We start from the raw sequence: 21,809 nt of genomic DNA on the forward strand, positions 1-21,809 counted from the left end.
TCTCAGTCTATCTATTCATTCATTCTATCTATTCTATCAGTCTATCTATTCATTCTATCTATTCTATCAGTCTCTATCCATTTGTTGAGTCCTCTTCCGTCCCTGGCTTCCTGGATTGAGGAATCCAAGTAAATGACACGCAGCACAAAGGTTGTGTGTTCATAAACAGGGGTAGCCCCGGAGCACGCCTGCCTCACTGGGCGCTGCCCCTTCTTTATATAGTAAGAAGTTAGGCATTTACAGACATGCGCACAAGCGCTCATATTTCATAATCACTTACAAAGCAAATCTATACTAGTGAAAAGTTACAATATCTGGTATGTGGGTGAAAGGCTACAATATCAAGGAGAAATGCGCGCGTGATTACTTCTATAAAAGGAAATGTCAAGTTTGCTGTGCAGAAGCAGATTTCATCTGGGAGACAAAATGGATCCTTTGGTTCAGTCTGGTCTCCACAATTCCCCCCTTTGACATATTCTTTTATAATTTGTCATAAATTTTTGCATGAAGCTTGTGCATTTTCTTCTTTATGCGGCAGTATACTAAAATATAAAAGAAAATTAGTACGGCAATAGTAAACTTTATACTCTTACACAAGATTTATTTGTGCATACTGAGATACCCTTGAGTACAATCTTGAATAACACATATATGATTACAATAATCATAACTATATGTATTATGCTCTGCATAATCCCGGCAACCCACCCACCGATCCCTCTGAACCAGTTGGCTGGGTTAAGAAAAGAAAAGGTATCTGACCACCAGCTATCCTTATTCTGGTCATTGTCTTTGTCATACTGATCTCTGAGTCGTTGTACGTCCTTTAATTTGAATGTCATACTCATAGTACTATTCGGGTCTATATAATGACAGCAGGTGGGTCCAATGATTTGACACATACCCCCTTGTGAGGCAGTTAGGTAATCCAATACCAGGGTATGTTGGTTAGTGACTATTATAAGCTGATTCTGTACAGCTACACTAGTGTTTAGTATATCTAATATATCCCAGATCTGATCATCTAGATAATCCGTGGCTCTAACTAATTTATCCCACATTTGTGTTAACATAGGATAAATAAAAATGGTACTAGCAATTTTGTTGGGAATTCCCATTTGTACTATATGTGGCCTCCCCGAGGGACGTGGTGAGTTATCTGCAGCTCTTTTATACAGTGTGTGCTTGGGCACGGCTTGCATATTCACTTGTTTATTTGAAATTATGAAAGTAGCTGGGGTTAGGCGTCCTAATGTACAAGTACCCTTTATACCTACGGGAAGCCATTTATATGCTCCTTCTCCGCATATCCAAAATGTACCTTCAGGCAGATCCCATAGAGCTGAGTGCTGCAATACCAATCTGTGAGCCAAATCCACAAAACTAGATACATTCTGAAGCATACACCAAGAGGGTTTTTGTCCCAAGGGGCTACAGTACCCGGCTGCGGGATTCCCACATACATGCATTCCGTTGACATACTCATCAGATTCATTACAAACCAGGTTCCCCGGCTTACTTGTACAACTGTTATCATCACCTTGGGGGAACAACTCAGAATGTTCCCATTTTCTATTATGTATGTATCTTTCCAATACTACAGGTTTGAAAGCATCAGAGGGAGGGGCGGTTGTACTGAAACTGAGCTGTAGATTTTCTGTGGGGACCTGTCCTAAATTAGTTAATCCAGTCTTATTCCTAGGGACCCAGGCTCCACCCTTAAAGGCCAAATATTGTAGATGTGTACTACTCCCTGAGAGATTACCCTGCCACCAAGGAAATTCTACCCATCCCACAATTGGTATGGCGATTGTAGTATTCCATAGCCTAGTATTACCAGTTTGGTTGTTGGCCAGGTTGAACAATTAGGCCAAGCGAATATTTCTTCTGCTGATACGGGAACTGCTAGAAAAGGTATACTTGTGGCTGATACCGGCGAATGGGTACAGATCCAACAATCTGTCAGGGTTTGTGTATTGTTTAACAAGTCGTGCACTAATTTTCTATGATGTTGTACGAATCTATTGTTCAAAGGGGCTAAAGAATTTAGTCTTTCCCATGCCTTCGTTGTGGTTAACATTATTAACATCAATATCATGAGTTTTATACTGCTTTTTTGCAATGGCTTGCATGTATCCATGATGCCTTTCCTTCAAGCTTGACTGATGTAGATGTTGTCAACAGGACTTGGAAGGGTCCGTCAAATCTTGGTTCAAGAGCCTTTCTGGTGTGTCTTTTTATATAGACTTGATCACCTGGTTCCAACTTGTGACTTCCTTCAGTGTTGTCAGGATCTGGAAGGGAAGCAAAAACTTGTGCATGCACCTTAGTTAATTGTTTCTGAAGATTTTGCACATAAGAAGTCAATGACTCAATATTTAACACAAGTTGCTGTGGAAAATAACATCCTAAATTGGCAGTCCTGCCAAACAAAATTTCATATGGAGACAGTTTAGTCTTACCCCTTGGGGTATTGCGTATTGAGTAAAGGGCCAGTGGAAGGCATTCTGTCCAAGGCTTTCCTGTTTCAGCCATGGCTTTCTGTATTTTTAATTTTAAAGTTCCATTCATGCGTTCCACCTTACCAGAACTTTGAGGATGATACGGAGTGTGTAACTGACTTTCAACACCCAACATTTTTAGTACATTTTGAAATATTTCTCCAGTGAAATGAGTACCCCTATCTGACTCGATCACTTCAGGGAGACCATAACGGGGCACCAGTTCGGTAACTAGCTTTACAGCAGTGTTTTTAGCTGAAGCCTTCCGAACTGGATAGGCCTCTGGCCACCCCGAGAACATGTCCACACACACCAACACATACTCATACCCATTACTCTTTGGCAGCTGGATAAAGTCTATCTGCAACCGTTGAAACGGGTAGAGAGGTCGGACGTGGTGCTTCATAGGGGTCTTTGCTGTCTGTCCGGGATTATGTGTCAGGCATATAGCGCATGCAGCACAATAGTCTCTTGCGTAGTTGCCAAAACCTGGAGCCAACCAGACTTGCTTTGCCAGTAGTGTCATTGCATTTGCAGACACATGCGTTGGGTGATGTAATCCACCAACTACTATCGGGTACCAGGCTCTAGGTAGACATATTAGTCCATTTTTCTTCCAAATTCCCTCTTGTTCTTCTGCCCCTTCCTTTTTCCACCTGTCCCTCTCCTCTTCTCCTGCATCTTCCTGTGCTTGTCTCAGTCTATCTTCAGTATTTTCTGTGGGGTTTACAGTATGAACCTGTTGTAAGGGTTTGACTGCTGCTGCTTTGGCTGCTTTATCAGCCCTATCATTTCCCCTAGATTCCCTAGTGTCGAGTCTCACATGTGCAGCTACCTTGATTACTGCTACTTCTTTTGTTTCTTGTGCAGCCTCTAAGATCTGTTTGATCAGAGAAGCATGTTTTACAGGTTGTCCTGACGCTGTCATGTAACCTCTAGCTCTCCAGATTACTCCAAAATCAAACACAATACCATGTGCATACCTAGAATCAGTGTATATATTAGCTGTCTGATTCTCAGCTATTTTTAGAGCTTCAATCAATGCTGTTAGTTCTGCTTCTTGTGCAGATTGTTTCGGTGGAAGCGGTTCTGCTTTGAGAGTTTCAGATTCTGACACAACTGCATACCCTGTATGGAAGTTACCTGTGTCATCTGCAAACCTACTACCATCTATAAACAGCTCTAAATCTGGATTTTGAAGTGGTGTTTCGGATACATTGGGTAAGCCTACCGTTTCTTGTAAAATGAGCTCTGTACAATCATGTGTGTCTGTAGGGAAAAAATTTGCGTATGGATCAGTGTCCTTATTCCCCCCTTCAGACTCGAGAGGTAGCAGTGTAGCTAAATTGAGAGTCTGAAGCCTTGCAAATGTGATAGTAGACGGGAGCAGCAAAGAACACTGCAGCCGCAAATGTCTGGCCATGGAAATGTGTTTTGGTTGAACCTGGTTTAATATCCCATAAACATCATGTGTAGTTTGAACTGTGAGTGGATGCTCTAGGACAATTTCTGATGCTTTGTCCAACAATAGTGAGACAGCAACAACTACACGTACACAGGTTGGCGCTGCTCTAGCTACGGGATCTAACCTTGCTGAAAGATATGCAATTGGTCTTTGTTTCCCTGCATGCTTCTGGGTAAGAACTCCTGTAGCATGGGAATCAACTTCTGCAGCCATAAGCTGAAATGGTTTGGTGTAGTCTGGTAGCCCTAACGCTGGAGCTGAAACAAGGGCATCTTTTAATTGTTGGAACGAAATCTGACCTTCTTTTGTCAACAAATAAGGTTCACTTTTTACACAGTCATACAGTGGTTGCATTAGTTGACTGGCATGTATAATCCATTGTCTACAATGAGACACTATTCCTAAAAATGCTCATAGCTGTTTATGATTTCTAGGCTCATTCATCTGTCTTATTGCTTCAGTTCTTTGAGGTGTAAGATGCTTTTTACCTTGAGAAATGCAATGACCTAGAAAGACCACTTTGGTCTGACAAACTTGTAGCTTTTGTCTATTCACTTTACACCCTTCTTTTTCTAGGAAACATAGTAAACTCACAGTGGACCTTTCTGCAGTTTCTAGATCTGGGCAGCAAAGTAGTAGGTCATCCACATACTGCAAAATTACTACCTGTGGTTCGGGTTCAAACCTCTGAAGGACTGTTTGTAGGGCATTTGAATAAAGAGTAGGGGAGTGTATCATTCCCTGTGGAAGGCGTGTCCACGCCAACTGTTTGCCCTTAAATGTAAATGCAAACAAATGCCAACTGTCTTGGTGTAAAGGAACCGAGAAAAATGCATTTGAAAGATCTATTACAGTAAACACTTGAGAACTGGCTGGTATCTGTGATAGTAACGTATGAGGATTGGGTACAACTGGGGTGATTGGATCTAGAACTTTGTTTATTTCTCTTAGATCATGTACCATACGATATTTGGGCATAGAACCCTTATCAAGAGTTCTCTTCTTGACTGGATACAGAGGAGTGTTAGCAGGTGATTGTATCTCTACCAAATCCCCTTTCTCTCTATATCCCTCTATCTGTTTTGTAATCGCTAGTTCCTGCTGGGCACTCACAGGGTATTGTCTGAGCTGTGGGAGAACAGTTCCTGGTTGCACAGATAGTTTTACAGGAGAGATATGCAATAATCCCACATCAGTGTCACCCTGTGCCCACAGTGTTTCTGGGACCGTTGAGAGGTCTAGATCTGTGGTGTACTCTTTTTCTTCAGTATAATCCTCAAAAGCCTGAATTCTGACATATTGTTCTAATGTTTCTGCATCATCAGGGATAGTCAGCATGACTGTGCCATCTTCCCTAAAATTGATGTTAGCTTCTAATTTCTTCAAGACATCAGTTCCCAACAAACATGTTGGGGCACCTCTGGCATACAAAAATCTGGATGCAAAACATTTAGGTCCTAATGAGACCTCTAGGGGCACAGTATATGGTAGTGTTCGAATTACCCCATCATAACCCTCAGCAAAAGTTGTTTGTTGTGAAATATCTTCCGGGTTTGGAAGAAAATCTTGATTCAAAATTGAGGAAGTTGCACCTGTATCTATCAAGAATGGAATCTCTCTCCCCCCTACATTCACCTGTATTATAGGTCTTCTAGCTGGTAGGGAAGTTTGTAACACATTGAGTCAATCTGAGTCTGGTATGGGACCATCCACTATGGATGTCTGTTGGGTGTCTGAGGGCTTATTCTTTTGTACAAATTTTCCTGATTTTATGTCTGCCTGCTTCTTTCTACATTCTCTCTGGAAATGTCCTGGTTTCTTGCAGTAATGACAGGGAAAATTATGTCTTGCCCTTCCACCTGTTGTGTTTGCTTGCGCTATTCTGACAGGCTTATGATTTTCTCTTAAATCCAACTCTATCCCTACGGCTTTTTGCCTGGCCAAGTGTGGGTCTTCCAAGGTTCTCCAATCAGGAGTTGCAGCCTTAAGTTTTTCCTTTACTTTTGGAGACAATCCATCTATAAAGGTTTTTGTAATTAACCTCATCATTCCTGGAGCGGTTAGATCTATTCCTTCATCTCTAAAATTATTCTCTACCCCTAGATAATATTCATCTACCGATTGTCCAGGTCTCTGAGCCACCACTCCCGTTGTTCCTCTCTGCCTCTGTTTCTGCCTCATGAAAACTATTAAATGGTCTACAAATTGTGTTCCTGATTCTATCGTTTGTAAGGCACCTTGTCCCGCTTGTCCCTCTTGTAGCTCCTGTCCCACCTGTGGCCTGTGTCCCTGTAGATGTGTTAGCAGTTCCTGGAAGAGACCAGGAGTCATTTTCATTCTACATAATTCCTCTCCATCTGCCCAGACTCCTGCATGAGTCTGCATAATTTGCTGTATATACTGTGCGAATCTAACTGGGTACTGGGTAGGATCTGGTGCATTATGTAGAAGAGACATTCCTTCAGCGGGGGACCAAGGGAAGTATTGTCGGGTTTGGTGATATCTAGTTGCCATTGCTCCATCTACACCAGTTTCTCTGAAGGGTTTCGGTACTATCCTAACAGGAGCTAACAATTGATGACCTCTGGGGGCCCCACAGGCAGAACATTCAGTTCTCCAGTCTGGATTCTGCTGGCCACAAATTTTGCACACCCATCCTTCCACCCCATTTAACCCAGGATATAAATTTGGTTTGGTTTGTCCTCCTTCAGAAGGTACAAATGGTTGAACATTCGGATCTAGGTAAGGAGGAGGAACTGAATGAGTCGTGGCACAACATTTTCCCGTACCCATACTCCATTTGGAAGTGTCTGGATCATACTTCCAATTCTCCTCTTTAGCTGTTTTTGAGACCTTTATCATACAGTGTATGATTTCTTCCCACCCATTGTCTTTGATAATTCCACCTCGTTCTTTACTCAGTCTTTCCCATTCAGTGCTAAACATAAGTGCTTCTGAAATTCCCAATTTTTCTCTTACCCTTCTGATCTGCCTTCTGACTGTCTTTCCACATCTTTCCTGTATGATATCTTTTGCTTCTACTTGTCCTAAGACGGATTTTGTCTGTTTATTTCCCATTTTTCTTTTCAATAATAGCTGTATCTACCCTAGGTGACGTTTGGACAACCACCTCTCTGGAGTGATGTCTCGTTGCCTTCTTCCTAGGGAGCTAAGATATTGAAGGGCTGATCTGCTCCGTTCTTTCTAATGTGCAGAATAAACTTGATTCCTACAATGCACGCAAACAGGATCAGCAACACCAAACAGATCACCAAACTCTCCGTCTCTGTTATCATACTTGTCCCAGGCTCATGGACGCGTGTCCTGGGCTCATTCTATCAAACTCTTATCCAAAAATGAAGGAACAAGTTTCTCAAAGAGAGTCAAGCATGGGCGGAGGTCTCCCCGAAAGGACGCAACCACATGACCCAGTTAGGCTGACTTCACTAATAAGACTTGTTCTAACAATTTCGGCTTATTGTTCTACGTACTTTTATCCTTCTTTCATAACATGCCACAACCTTCACACTTGTTCACACACTGCCAGGGACAGGACTCATAAATCTATACAATATGGTAACCCGAGTTTTATAGGTATCTACTCACTACTAGACTAACCCAGCGTGACACGGCTCGTAGAGATCTTTCGGATAATACAGGGCAGATAAAAGAGAACTAATAATGTCTCTTACCTGGCCAGGTTTTTCAATTCATTTGCCGTCCATTATCCCAGATCTCTGTTGTCCGTATCCGTAGGTGAATCTCGAGTAGACACTCTCGCCTCGGGTCCCTGTTTCGGGCGCCAAGAAATGTTGAGTCCTCTTCCGTCCCTGGCTTCCTGGATTGAGGAATCCAAGTAAATGACACGCAGCACAAAGGTTGTGTGTTCATAAACAGGGGTAGCCCCGGAGCACGCCTGCCTCACTGGGCGCTGCCCCTTCTTTATATAGTAAGAAGTTAGGCATTTACAGACATGCGCACAAGCGCTCATATTTCATAATCACTTACAAAGCAAATCTATACTAGTGAAAAGTTACAATATCTGGTATGTGGGTGAAAGGCTACAATATCAAGGAGAAATGCGCGCGTGATTACTTCTATAAAAGGAAATGTCAAGTTTGCTGTGCAGAAGCAGATTTCATCTGGGAGACAAAATGGATCCTTTGGTTCAGTCTGGTCTCCACACATTCTATCAATTCTATCAATCTATTCATTCTATCAATCTATCTATTCATTCTATCTATTCTATCAGTCTATCTATTCATTCTATCTATTCTATCAATCTATTCATTCTATCAATCTATCTATTCATTCTATCTATTCTATCAGTCTCTATTCATTCTATCTATTCTATCAATCTATTCATTCTATCAGTCTATCTATTCATTCTATCTATTCTATCAGTCTATCTATTCATTCTATCTATTCTCAGTCTCTATTCATTCTATCTATTCTATCAATCTATTCATTCTATCAATCTATCTATTCATTATATCTATTCTCAGTCTATCTATTCATTCTATCTATTCTATCAATCTATCTATTCATTCTATCTATTCTATCAGTCTCCATTCATTCTATCTATTCTATCAATCTATCTATTCATTCTATCTATTCTATCAGTCTCTCTTTTCATTCTATCTATTCTATCAATCTATCTATTCATTCTATTCTATCAGTCTCTCTTTTCATTCTATCTATTCTATCAATCTATCTATTCATTCTATCTATTCTATCAGTCTCTATTCATTCTATCTATTCTATCAATCTATTCATTCTATCAATCTATCTATTCATTCTATCTATTCTATCAGTCTCTATTCATTCTATCTATTCTATCAATCTATTCATTCTATCAATCTATCTATTCATTCTATCTATTCTATCAATCTATCTATTTATTCTATCTCTTCTATCAATCTATCTATTCATTCTATCTATTCTCAGTCTATCTATTCATTCTATCTACAGGAAGTTGTTTTTTTTTCTATGTGTGCACTCAACTTTATTGGCATGCACAAACAGAAAAATAAGCATGAAAAAATGCACCAAAAACATGGCAGAAACGCAGCAAAAAAACACACCAAAAATGCACCTAAACCTGCGTTTTTGGCGCAGCTTCTTTCCTGCCAAGATGATCAGGTTTTGCTGCAGAAAAAAAGCAATACATACATATTTTTATGTAAAAAAATAAATAGAAAAAAGTACACAGTTGATATCATTGCATCCAGAATGACCCAATCTATAAAACTATCACACCAGCTAACCATAAAAAAAAACAAACATGGCAAACTTAGCGGTCATCACACCGCTGGGAAAAAATGTGGAATAAAACAGGATAAAAAAGACAAATGTACATAAAAATGGGATTTCTTAAAACGTCATCTTGTCCTGCAAAAAGACAAGCCATGATACAGCTCTATTAGTGGAGAAATAAAAAAGTTATATCTCTCAGAATAAAGCGATGCAAAAAATATTTATTTTTTCTATAGAATAGTTATTGTGTGTAAGCGCCAAAACATAAAAAAATTAGATAAATGTGGTACCGCTGTAATCGCACTGAACCGAAGAATAAAGCTGCCTTATTATTATTATTATTATTATTTATTTAGAAATAGGCTGTCCTCCTTCCGTTGACCTTCACACTGCAACTGTTCTCTGTGTAGGAGCTTCGGATGACATCATATGTTTTGCCTCCTATTCCGCTCCCCAGCAATTTTAGGAATAGTCCTGGGTGCCACACTGAGTCGAAGGCCTTCTTGAAGTCCACAAAACAAGCGTATATCTTCCCGTTCTTTGTATTGTGGACGTGGCTCTTGATGAGGCTGTGCAGAGTGTAGATGTGGTCAGTGGTGCGGTGGTTTGGCATGAACCCTGCTTGGCTCTTGCTGAGGACGTTGTGCTCGGTGAGGAAGGTGAGGATCCTCTTGTTCAGGATGCAGTTGAAGAGTTTACCCAGGTTGCTGCTGACACATATCCCTCGGTAGTTTGCTGGGTCGTACTTGTCCCCATTTTTGTGTATAGGGGTTATGAGGCCTTGGTTCCTGTTTTTGGGGAAGCAGCCGGCCTGCAGTACAATATTAAATAGTTTTGTTATCGCAGCCTGGATGTCTGGAGGGCTGTATTTCAGCATTTCTGGGAGGATCCCATCTGGACCACTGGCTTTTTTACCTTTTATCTGTGTGATCCTTTCTGTTATTTCTGTCAGTGTGATTGGTGTATCCAGAGGATTTTGGAAATCTTTGAACTTTTCCTCCATATCTTTCAGTTTTTTCACAAGCTCTTTTTGTGCCAGGTTCAGGTCTTCACTTGGGATGTCATTGTAGAGGTCCTTGAAGTACTGGAGCCAGATGTTGCCGCTCTGGATGTGGAGGCTGTTGCTTTTCTGGTTGGATCCAAGGTGATTCCACAGTTCCCAAAATTTGTTGTCTTCAAGGGCATCTTGGAGTTGGAGGAGTTTGGCAGAGATGTCGTTTTGCTTTTTCTTTCTGAGGATGGCTTTGTAATTTCGTTGTACGGTGTGGTAGGCTTCTCTCAGAGTGGGGTTATTGGGGTCTCTGTGTTTTTTATTTGAGGCCATTCTTAGGGCCTTCCGTATGGTCTTGCATTCTTTGTCAAACCAGTTGTTGGGATTTTGTTTACTCGGTCTCTTGTTGATGATTCTTTTCAGGTCAGACATTTCTGCCATGGCATATAGAATGTCGTTAAGGTCTCTTACCGCTAGGTGTACTCCTTCTGGGTTGAGTTCATACACGTTATTATGGAAACATTGGAGCTTCTCCTTGATCTCTGGTCTTCTATCAATCTATTCATTCTATCAATCTATCTATTCATTCTATCTATTCTATCAGTCTCTATTCATTCTATCTATTCTATCAATCTATTCATTCTATCAATCTATCTATTCATTCTATCTATTCTATCAATCTATCTATTTATTCTATCTCTTCTATCAATCTATCTATTCATTCTATCTATTCTCAGTCTATCTATTCATTCTATCTACAGGAAGTTGTTTTTTTTTCTATGTGTGCACTCAACTTTATTGGCATGCACAAACAGAAAAATAAGCATGAAAAAATGCACCAAAAACATGGCAGAAACGCAGCAAAAAAACACACCAAAAATGCACCTAAACCTGCGTTTTTGGCGCAGCTTCTTTCCTGCCAAGATGATCAGGTTTTGCTGCAGAAAAAAAGCAATACATACATATTTTTATGTAAAAAAATAAATAGAAAAAAGTACACAGTTGATATCATTGCATCCAGAATGACCCAATCTATAAAACTATCACACCAGCTAACCATAAAAAAAAAACAAACATGGCAAACTTAGCGGTCATCACACCGCTGGGAAAAAATGTGGAATAAAACAGGATAAAAAAGACAAATGTACATAAAAATGGGATTTCTTAAAACGTCATCTTGTCCTGCAAAAAGACAAGCCATGATACAGCTCTATTAGTGGAGAAATAGAAAAAGTTATATCTCTCAGAATAAAGCGATGCAAAAAATATTTATTTTTTCTATAGAATAGTTATTGTGTGTAAGCGCCAAAACATAAAAAAATTAGATAAATGTGGTACCGCTGTAATCGCACTGAACCGAAGAATAAAGCTGCCTTATTATTATTATTATTATTATTTATTTAGAAATAGGCTGTCCTCCTTCCGTTGACCTTCACACTGCAACTGTTCTCTGTGTAGGAGCTTCGGATGACATCATATGTTTTGCCTCCTATTCCGCTCCCCAGCAATTTTAGGAATAGTCCTGGGTGCCACACTGAGTCGAAGGCCTTCTTGAAGTCCACAAAACAAGCGTATATCTTCCCGTTCTTTGTATTGTGGACGTGGCTCTTGATGAGGCTGTGCAGAGTGTAGATGTGGTCAGTGGTGCGGTGGTTTGGCATGAACCCTGCTTGGCTCTTGCTGAGGACGTTGTGCTCGGTGAGGAAGGTGAGGATCCTCTTGTTCAGGATGCAGTTGAAGAGTTTACCCAGGTTGCTGCTGACACATATCCCTCGGTAGTTTGCTGGGTCGTACTTGTCCCCATTTTTGTGTATAGGGGTTATGAGGCCTTGGTTCCAGTTTTTGGGGAAGCAGCCGGCCTGCAGTACAATATTAAATAGTTTTGTTATCGCAGCCTGGATGTCTGGAGGGCTGTATTTCAGCATTTCTGGGAGGATCCCATCTGGACCACTGGCTTTTTTACCTTTTATCTGTGTGATCCTTTCTGTTATTTCTGTCAGTGTGATTGGTGTATCCAGAGGATTTTGGAAATCTTTGAACTTTTCCTCCATATCTTTCAGTTTTTTCACAAGCTCTTTTTGTGCCAGGTTCAGGTCTTCACTTGGGATGTCATTGTAGAGGTCCTTGAAGTACTGGAGCCAGATGTTGCCGCTCTGGATGTGGAGGCTGTTGCTTTTCTGGTTGGATCCAAGGTGATTCCACAGTTCCCAAAATTTGTTGTCTTCAAGGGCATCTTGGAGTTGGAGGAGTTTGGCAGAGATGTCGTTTTGCTTTTTCTTTCTGAGGATGGCTTTGTAATTTCGTTGTACGGTGTGGTAGGCTTCTCTCAGAGTGGGGTTATTGGGGTCTCTGTGTTTTTTATTTGAGGCCATTCTTAGGGCCTTCCGTATGGTCTTGCATTCTTTGTCAAACCAGTTGTTGGGATTTTGTTTACTCGGTCTCTTGTTGATGATTCTTTTCAGGTCAGACATTTCTGCCATGGCATATAGAATGTCGTTAAGGTCTCTTACCGCTAGGTGTACTCCTTCTGGGTTGAGTTCATACACGTTATTATGGAAACATTGGAGCTTCTCCTTGATCTCTGGTCTTCTATCAATCTATTCATTCTATCAATCTATCTATTCATTCTATCTATTCTATCAGTCTCTATTCATTCTATCTATTCTATCAATCTATTCATTCTATCAATCTATCTATTCATTCTATCTATTCTATCAATCTATCTATTTATTCTATCTCTTCTATCAATCTATCTATTCATTCTATCTATTCTCAGTCTATCTATTCATTCTATCTACAGGAAGTTGTTTTTTTTTCTATGTGTGCACTCAACTTTATTGGCATGCACAAACAGAAAAATAAGCATGAAAAAATGCACCAAAAACATGGCAGAAACGCAGCAAAAAAACACACCAAAAATGCACCTAAACCTGCGTTTTTGGCGCAGCTTCTTTCCTGCCAAGATGATCAGGTTTTGCTGCAGAAAAAAAGCAATACATACATATTTTTATGTAAAAAAATAAATAGAAAAAAGTACACAGTTGATATCATTGCATCCAGAATGACCCAATCTATAAAACTATCACACCAGCTAACCATAAAAAAAAAACAAACATGGCAAACTTAGCGGTCATCACACCGCTGGGAAAAAAATGTGGAATAAAACAGGATAAAAAAGACAAATGTACATAAAAATGGGATTTCTTAAAATGTCATCTTGTCCTGCAAAAAGACAAGCCATGATACAGCTCCATTAGTGGAGAAATAAAAAAGTTATATCTCTCAGAATAAAGCGATGCAAAAAATATTTATTTTTTCTATAGAATAGTTATTGTGTGTAAGCGCCAAAACATAAAAAAATTAGATAAATGTGGTACCGCTGTAATCGCACTGAACCGAAGAATAAAGCTGCCTTATTATTATTATTATTATTATTTATTTATATAGCACCATTAATTCCATGGTGCTGTACATGAGAAAGGGGTTACGTACAGAGTTATAGATATCGTTTACAGTAAGCAAATTTACAATGACAGACTGGTACAGAGGGGAGAGGACCCTGCATTCTATAGGACTTACATTCTATGGGATAATGGGGAAGAGACAGAAGTTCAGGGGTGCGGCAGCTCTGGTGGTGATGAGGCGACAGCTCTGGTGGTGGTGAGGCGGCAGCTCTGGTGGTGGTGATGCGGCAGCTCTGGTGGTGGTGAGGCGGCAGCTCTGGTGGTGGTGACGCGGCAGCTCAGGTGGTGGTGAGGCGGCAGAATGGTTATTGCAGGCTGTAGGCTTTCCTGAAGAGATGGGTTTTCAGGTTCAGTCTGAAGGATCCGAGGGTGGTGGATAATCGGACGTGTTGAGGTGTGGAGTTCCAGAGAATGGGGGATATTCGGGAGACATTTTGGAGGCAAGTGTGTAAGGAACAAATAAGTGTGGAGGAGAGTAGGAGGTCTTGGGAGGATCGAAGATTACGTGAGGGAAGATATTGGGAGATTAGTTCAGAGATATAGGGAGGGGACAGGTTGTGTATGGCTTTGTAGATCAGTGTTAGTAGTTTGAACTGGATTCGTTGGGGAATGGGGAGCCAGTGGATGGATTTGCAGATAGGAAAAACAGGGGAGTAGCGAGGAGAGGGGTGGATTAGCCGGGCAGCAGAGTTGAGGACAGACTGGAGTGGTGCAAGAGAGTTAGCGGGGAGGCCACAGAGGAGGGTGTTGCAGTAATCAAGGCGGGAGATGATCAATTTTATCAAAACAGCATTAAAAAAACAAAACAATTCCTTAATTACTGTTTTATTGTTCATTTTGCCTTCCAAAAGTCGGAATAGAAAGCGATTAATAAAAGTCATGTACCCGAAAATGGTACCAATAAAAACGTCAACTCAACCAGCAAAAAACAGGCCCTCACATGACTCTGTTAGCAGAAATATGGAAAAATTATAGCTCTCAAAATATGGCAAGGTAAAAACAAGTTTTTGCAAAAAAAAAAGGGTCTTTTAGTGTGTGTCAGCAGCCAAACATAAAATCGATATAAATCTGGTATCGCTGTAATTGCACCTGCCCAAAGAATAAAGTCATCTAATCAATTATACCACACAAGGAACGACATAAAAAATAAATAAAACTAATTCCTGACCTACTACTAAATTGTCCATTCTGCCTCCAAAAAATCGCAGCAAGACTCGGCTGACATTTATCTTGTGCTCTATGCTGAGCTCTTACACCGGGGTTTCCATATACATCTCAAAAATATGTTATTCAGACAGAACCCCCGGCGGAAGATTCCTTATATTGAGACAGATGGAAACAATGTGGACGCTGTCTGACCTGTGATCCAGCGGTGTCTGTCTTTTTAGGCATGCATAAAAGTGCAGTTGGCCATAGTTTTGTGCACTTCTGAAAAGAAGGACACCGCTCAACAGAGGCCAGACGGAGTATCTATGTTGCATCATTATAGTGAATGGATCCCTCGGAGGTTTCATCTGAATAGCATTATTCGGAGATTTAAATGGAAACCTTGATGTAAGTGCCCAGCTTAGAGCACAGGATAAATGTGATCCCAAATGTTATGTAAAATGTTCCCAATAAAAGCAAGTCCCTACTCAGGTCCGTCATCTGTCAACTGAAATAGAGGGTGCTTCCATGTTACTGGTAGTGCAAAGGCTCTAAAAAAGCGCTATGGCTCCTTAGCCCCCAATAGAAATCCAGAGCATTATGCTCTCCCAAATCCAAATCTCCCCTCCCTTCTGAGCACCACAGTTTGCCTAAACTACACGTTTGGCATTTCTGTAGCGATCAGAGCCTGCCTAATTCATGGGTGCATGTCTCCAGAAGCACGAGCTGGGCATAACGTACTGGCGACTACAATGCACTGGGCACTATTTCCATGTATTAGGCATTACAATGTATGGGCACTACAATAGCAGATTTGCAATTTTCATTCAAACATAATAGTAATAATAATTTATTTCTATAGCGCCAACATATTCCGCAGCACTTTACATTTTAGAGGGGACTTATACAGACAATAAAAGACGTTTACATCATAGCAATAATCACATAAATCAACAGATATCAAGATGAATGAGGGCCCTGCTCACAAGCTTACAATCTATGAGGAAATAGGGGAGACATGAAAGGAGGATGGTAACAATTGCTTTCATTTGTCTGTCCCCAGCGCTGTGCTTTCCTGCACTGGCTGTGAGCGCCGGCCAGCCGGAAAGCACAGCGGTGACGTCACCGCTGTGCTTTCCGGCCGCTGTGCTTACACAGCGCAGAGAAGCAGAACGCCAGGGGACAGACAGCGGAAGGTAAGTATGTAGTGTTTGTTTTTTTTAACTTTTACACTGGTAACCAGGGTAAACATCGGGTTACTAAGCGCGGCCCTGCGCTTAGTAACCCGATGTTTACCCTGGTTACCGGCATCATTGGTCACTGGAGAGCTGTCTGTGTGACAGCTCTCCAGCGACCAAACAGCGACGCTACAGCGATCGACATCGTTGTCGGTATCGCTGCAGTGTCGCTCAGTGTGAAGGTACCTTAAGGGTAAGTTCACACAGGGTGTTTTTGCTGCGTTTTTTTATGCTAATTTTCAGCTGCTTTGTACAGTACCAGCAAAGCCTATAAGATTTCAGAAATCTCATACACACACATTGGTTTTTTGTGACATGGCATGTCACTTTTTTCAGCGTTTTCCACCCATTGACTTGAATGGATGGTGAAAAAATGCTGCAAATGCGCAAGGTTGACTTTTCTTGCAGCGTATTTGCTGCAGAAAATTCAAGGAGAGCCGGATGTGATGTCACACTCGGCTCTGCTACATCTAGATTTCAGGCTGCATGATGCGTCCATGCAGCCTTTCATCCAGCAGAGCGGACCTGATCCCCATTCACTTGAGTGGGGGGTCCGACAATACAGTGTTTGACACGCTGACGGAAGACAGCGAGAGCACTCAGCTGTGATTGGAGGTGTAAACTCACCTCCGATCACTGGTGTAGGCTGATGGGACTACTGCTCCCATCATCTGACACAGCCGCTAATTACAGGGACAGCAGGAGCGGCGGATGGGAGTTTTCATCTGCCGCGCCTGCGCTATAAATAAATTATAAATAAATAATTTTGATAACCAGCCAGGCAAAACTCACAACTGGGGGCTGCAACCCCCAGCTGTCAGCTTCAGCAAGCCTAGTTATCGAGAATGGAGGGGTCCTCACGCTTTTTTAAAAATTATTTAAATAAATAATTTAATAAAACGGCGTGGGGTCGCCCCCATTTTTGACAACCAGCCTTGCTAAAGCTCACAGCTAAAAATAGCAGCCCGCAGCTGCCCAGAAAAGGAGCATCTATTAGCTTTGCCCAGCTCTTCCCACTAGCCCTGTAGTGGTGGCAAGTGGGGTAATAAGGGGTTAATGTCACCTTGCTATTGTAAGGTGACATTAAGCTGGCTTAGTAATGGAGAGGCGTCAATAAGACACCTATTCATTACTAATCCTATAGTAATTAAAGGGTTAAATAAACACACACAGTAAGAAAAAAGTCTTTTAATTAAATAAAACACCACACAGTGTTGACAATCTTTTTATTGTTCTGCCATTCCAAAGCGAAGCTATCGATCTTCTGTAATAAAAATAAAATAAAAAAGCAAAAGTATACTTCCTGATCCGCCCCAGTCCAATATTACGAGTGCCCCACAACGTATCTGGGGGAGATAAAGCTTAGAACTGGGAGCGCTGCTAATGGACCGCTCCCAGCTGTAAGGTACTGGGGAATGAATGAGCAACTAGCGGTGACCTCACTGAGCCTGCGCTGCCTCACAGCCTGACCTGAGGTAACCTCTGCACTGTGGGAAAATGCCAGTGAAGAGGTTACCGCAGGTAATGTATCTATTCTATTCTATCTATTCTATCAATCTATCTATTCATTCTATCTATTCCATCAATCTATATATTCATTCTATCTATTCTATCAATCTATCTATTCATTCTATCTATTCTATCAATCTATTCATTCTATCAATCTATCTATTCATTCTATCTATTCTATCAGTCTCTATTCATTCTATCAATCTATCTATTCATTCTATCTATTCTATCAGTCTATCTATTAATTCTATCTATTCTATCAATCTATCTATTCTATCAGTCTCTATTCATTCTATCTATTCTATCAATCTATTCATTCTATCAATCTATCTATTCATTCTATCTATTCTATCAGTCTATCTATTCATTCTATCTATTCCATCAATCTATCTATTCATTCTATCTATTCTATCAGTCTATCTATTCATTCTATCTATTCTATCAATCTATCTATTCATTCTATCTATTCTATCAGTCTCTATTCATTCTATCTATTCTATCAATCTATTCATTCTATCAATCTATCTATTCATTCTATCTATTCTATCAAGCTATTCATTCTATCAATCTATCTATTCATTCTATCTATTCTATCAGTCTATCTATTCATTCTATCTATTTCATCAATCTATCTATTCATTCTATCTATTCTATCAGTCTCTATTCATTCTATCTATTCTATCAATCTATTCATTCTATCAATCTATCTATTCATTCTATCTATTCTATCAGTCTCTATTCATTCTATCTATTCTATCAATCTATTCATTCTATCAATCTATCTATTCATTCTATCTATTCTATCAGTCTATCTATTCATTCTATCTATTCCATCAATCTATCTATTCATTCTATCTATTCTATCAGTCTCTATTCATTCTATCTATTCTATCAATCTATTCATTCTATCAATCTATCTATTCATTCTATCTATTCTATCAGTCTATCTATTCATTCTATCTATTCCATCAATCTATCTATTCATTCTATCTATTCTATCAGTCTATCTATTCATTCTATCTATTCTATCAGTCTCTATTCATTCTATCTATTCTATCAATCTATTCATTCTATCAATCTATCTATTCATTCTATCTATTCTATCAATCTATTCATTCTATCAATCTATCTATTCATTCTATCTATTCTATCAGTCTATTATTATTATTATTATCTATTCATTCTATCTATTCCATCAATCTATCTATTCATTCTATCTATTCTATCAGTCTATCTATTCATTCTATCTATTCTATCAGTCTATCTATTCATTCTATCTATTCCATCAATCTATCTATTCATTCTATCTATTTCATCAATCTATCTATTCATTCTATCTATTCTATCAGTCTATCTATTCATTCTATCTATTCTATCAGTCTCTATTCATTCTATCTATTCTATCAATCTATTCATTCTATCAATCTATCTATTCATTCTATCTATTCTATCAGTCTATCTATTCATTCTATCTATTCTATCAATCTATTCATTCTATCAATCTATCTATTCATTCTATCTATTCTATCAGTCTCTATTCATTCTATCTATTCTATCAATCTATTCATTCTATCAATCTATCTATTCATTCTATCCTATCAGTCTATCTATTGATTCTATCTATTCTATCAGTCTATCTATTCATTCTATCTATTCTCAGTCTCTATTCATTCTTTCTATTCTATCAATCTATTCATTCTATCAATCTATCTATTCATTCTATCTATTCTCAGTCTATCTATTCATTCATTCTATCTATTCTATCAGTCTATCTATTCATTCTATCTATTCTATCAGTCTCTATCCATTCTATCTATTCTATCAATCTATTCATTCTATCAATCTATCTATTCATTCTATCTATTCTATCAGTCTATCTATTCATTCTATCTATTCTATCAATCTATTCATTCTATCAATCTATCTATTCATTCTATCTATTCTATCAGTCTCTATTCATTCTATCTATTCTATCAATCTATTCATTCTATCAGTCTATCTATTCATTCTATCTATTCTATCAGTCTATCTATTCATTCTATCTATTCTCAGTCTCTATTCATTCTATCTATTCTATCAATCTATTCATTCTATCAATCTATCTATTCATTATATCTATTCTCAGTCTATCTATTCATTCTATCTATTCTATCAATCTATCTATTCATTCTATCTATTCTATCAGTCTCCATTCATTCTATCTATTCTATCAATCTATCTATTCATTCTATCTATTCTATCAGTCTCTCTTTTCATTCTATCTATTCTATCAATCTATCTATTCATTCTATTCTATCAGTCTCTCTTTTCATTCTATCTATTCTATCAATCTATCTATTCATTCTATCTATTCTATCAGTCTCTATTCATTCTATCTATTCAAATTCAAATTCAAATTCAAATTCAAATGAGCTTTATTGGCAGGACTAAGTACATGTTAGCATTGCCAAAGCATATGGTAAAAATACGGGGGTGGGGGAGGGGGGGCATATAGAGGTCCAGGGAATATCAAATTCCTTTTAGAGGATAGGGGATGTTTCCAGGGTGGGGTATAGGAGTCCATGACATATCGGGCTCTTTAGTCGGGGGATAGGGATATGTCCAGTGTTGGGGTACGGGAGTCCATGACATATCAGGCTCCTCTTAGTCTGTGGCAGGCACTGACATATTCCGCTGCTACGGCCACTGCACTTTCCTCTTCCCCCAGTATTATCGGCAGTTTCTCTTCCTCCTCCTTGGAGGTGAAATCTGGGAGGAGATCAGACAGCCTCTTGAAGTGAGTGTCCCTCACTGCGGAGTATTTGGGGCACCTCAGTAGGAAGTGGGCCTCATCCTCCACGGCCTCCTGGGGGCACTGCTGGCAGAGTCTGTTCTCTCGAGGCTTGTAGTTCTGTCGGTGCCGCCCGGATTCGATGAGTAGGCTGTGGGCGCTCAGTCTGTACCGGCTCAGGATCTGTCGATCTTTGGGGTTTTCTAGTTTCTCTAGATATGGGGCCAGTTTGTACTCCCTCTGTAGATTCCGGTATATTGTCAGTTTCTGGGATTTGTTTATGTCGTTCCTCCAGATGCTGAGATATTCCTCTTTGACTTTGTGTACCATTTTCTGGATTTCACCTTTTGTCAGGCCATGGAGGTTGATGGCTTGGTCAGACTGGCTTTGGGTACTTTTCCTTGGGAGGCTTCCTGAGGCTTCCTGGTGTAGGAAGGCTTTGTGATGGTAGGAGCTGGGACTGCTACTTTGTAGATGAGCCTTGAATGACAGCGCCTTCTTCTTTATTGCGATGTGTAGTGGGAATCTGCCCAGCTCTGCTCGGCAGGCGCTATTTGATGTGCTCCGATGGACTTGGAGAAGATGCTTGCAGAACTCTAGGTGGAATATTTCTGTCGGCCCAGCGTCCCACTTTGACCAGTTTGGGTATGAGACTGGGCCCCAGACCTCACTACCGTATAGAAGAATTGGGGCAATGATGGAGTCAAAAATTTTTAGCCATACGGTTACTGGTGCCTTGAGGTGGTACAGACGCCTTCTGATGGCATAGAAGGCTTTGGATGCCTTGTCTTTTAGTGACTCTATGGCTTGCTTGAAGCTCCCTGACTGGCTGAGTTCTAGGCCCAGGTAGGTGTACCTGTTGGTTTCAGTAAGTGGACGGTTGTCTATCATAAAGGTAGGATTGCCAGTGGGTTTCTGCTTTCTTTTCTGGAACACCATGATATTAGTTTTTTTCTCGTTGATTGGCAGTGCCCATGTGCTGCTGAAGGTCTCTAGGATTTTCAGATGATCTTGGAGGCCTTTCTCAGTTGGTGATAACAGCACGAGGTCATCTGCATACAGCAGAAATTTCACCTGGGTGTCATGGAGGGTGAGTCCTGGTGCTGAGGAGGACTCTAGGGCCACTGCCAGCTCGTTGATGTAGATGTTAAAGAGCGTTGGACTGAGGCTGCAGCCCTGTCTCACTCCTCGACTTTGTTGGAAATAGGCTGTCCTCCTTCCGTTGACCTTCACACTGCAACTGTTCTCTGTGTAGGAGCTTCGGATGACATCATATGTTTTGCCTCCTATTCCGCTCCCCAGCAATTTTAGGAATAGTCCTGGGTGCCACACTGAGTCGAAGGCCTTCTTGAAGTCCACAAAACAAGCGTATATCTTCCCGTTCTTTGTATTGTGGACGTGGCTCTTGATGAGGCTGTGCAGAGTGTAGATGTGGTCAGTGGTGCGGTGGTTTGGCATGAACCCTGCTT

Source organism: Ranitomeya imitator, chromosome 1 (genome assembly GCF_032444005.1).
Source record: "Ranitomeya imitator isolate aRanImi1 chromosome 1, aRanImi1.pri, whole genome shotgun sequence".
NCBI classification, from domain to species: Eukaryota; Metazoa; Chordata; class Amphibia; order Anura; family Dendrobatidae; genus Ranitomeya; species Ranitomeya imitator.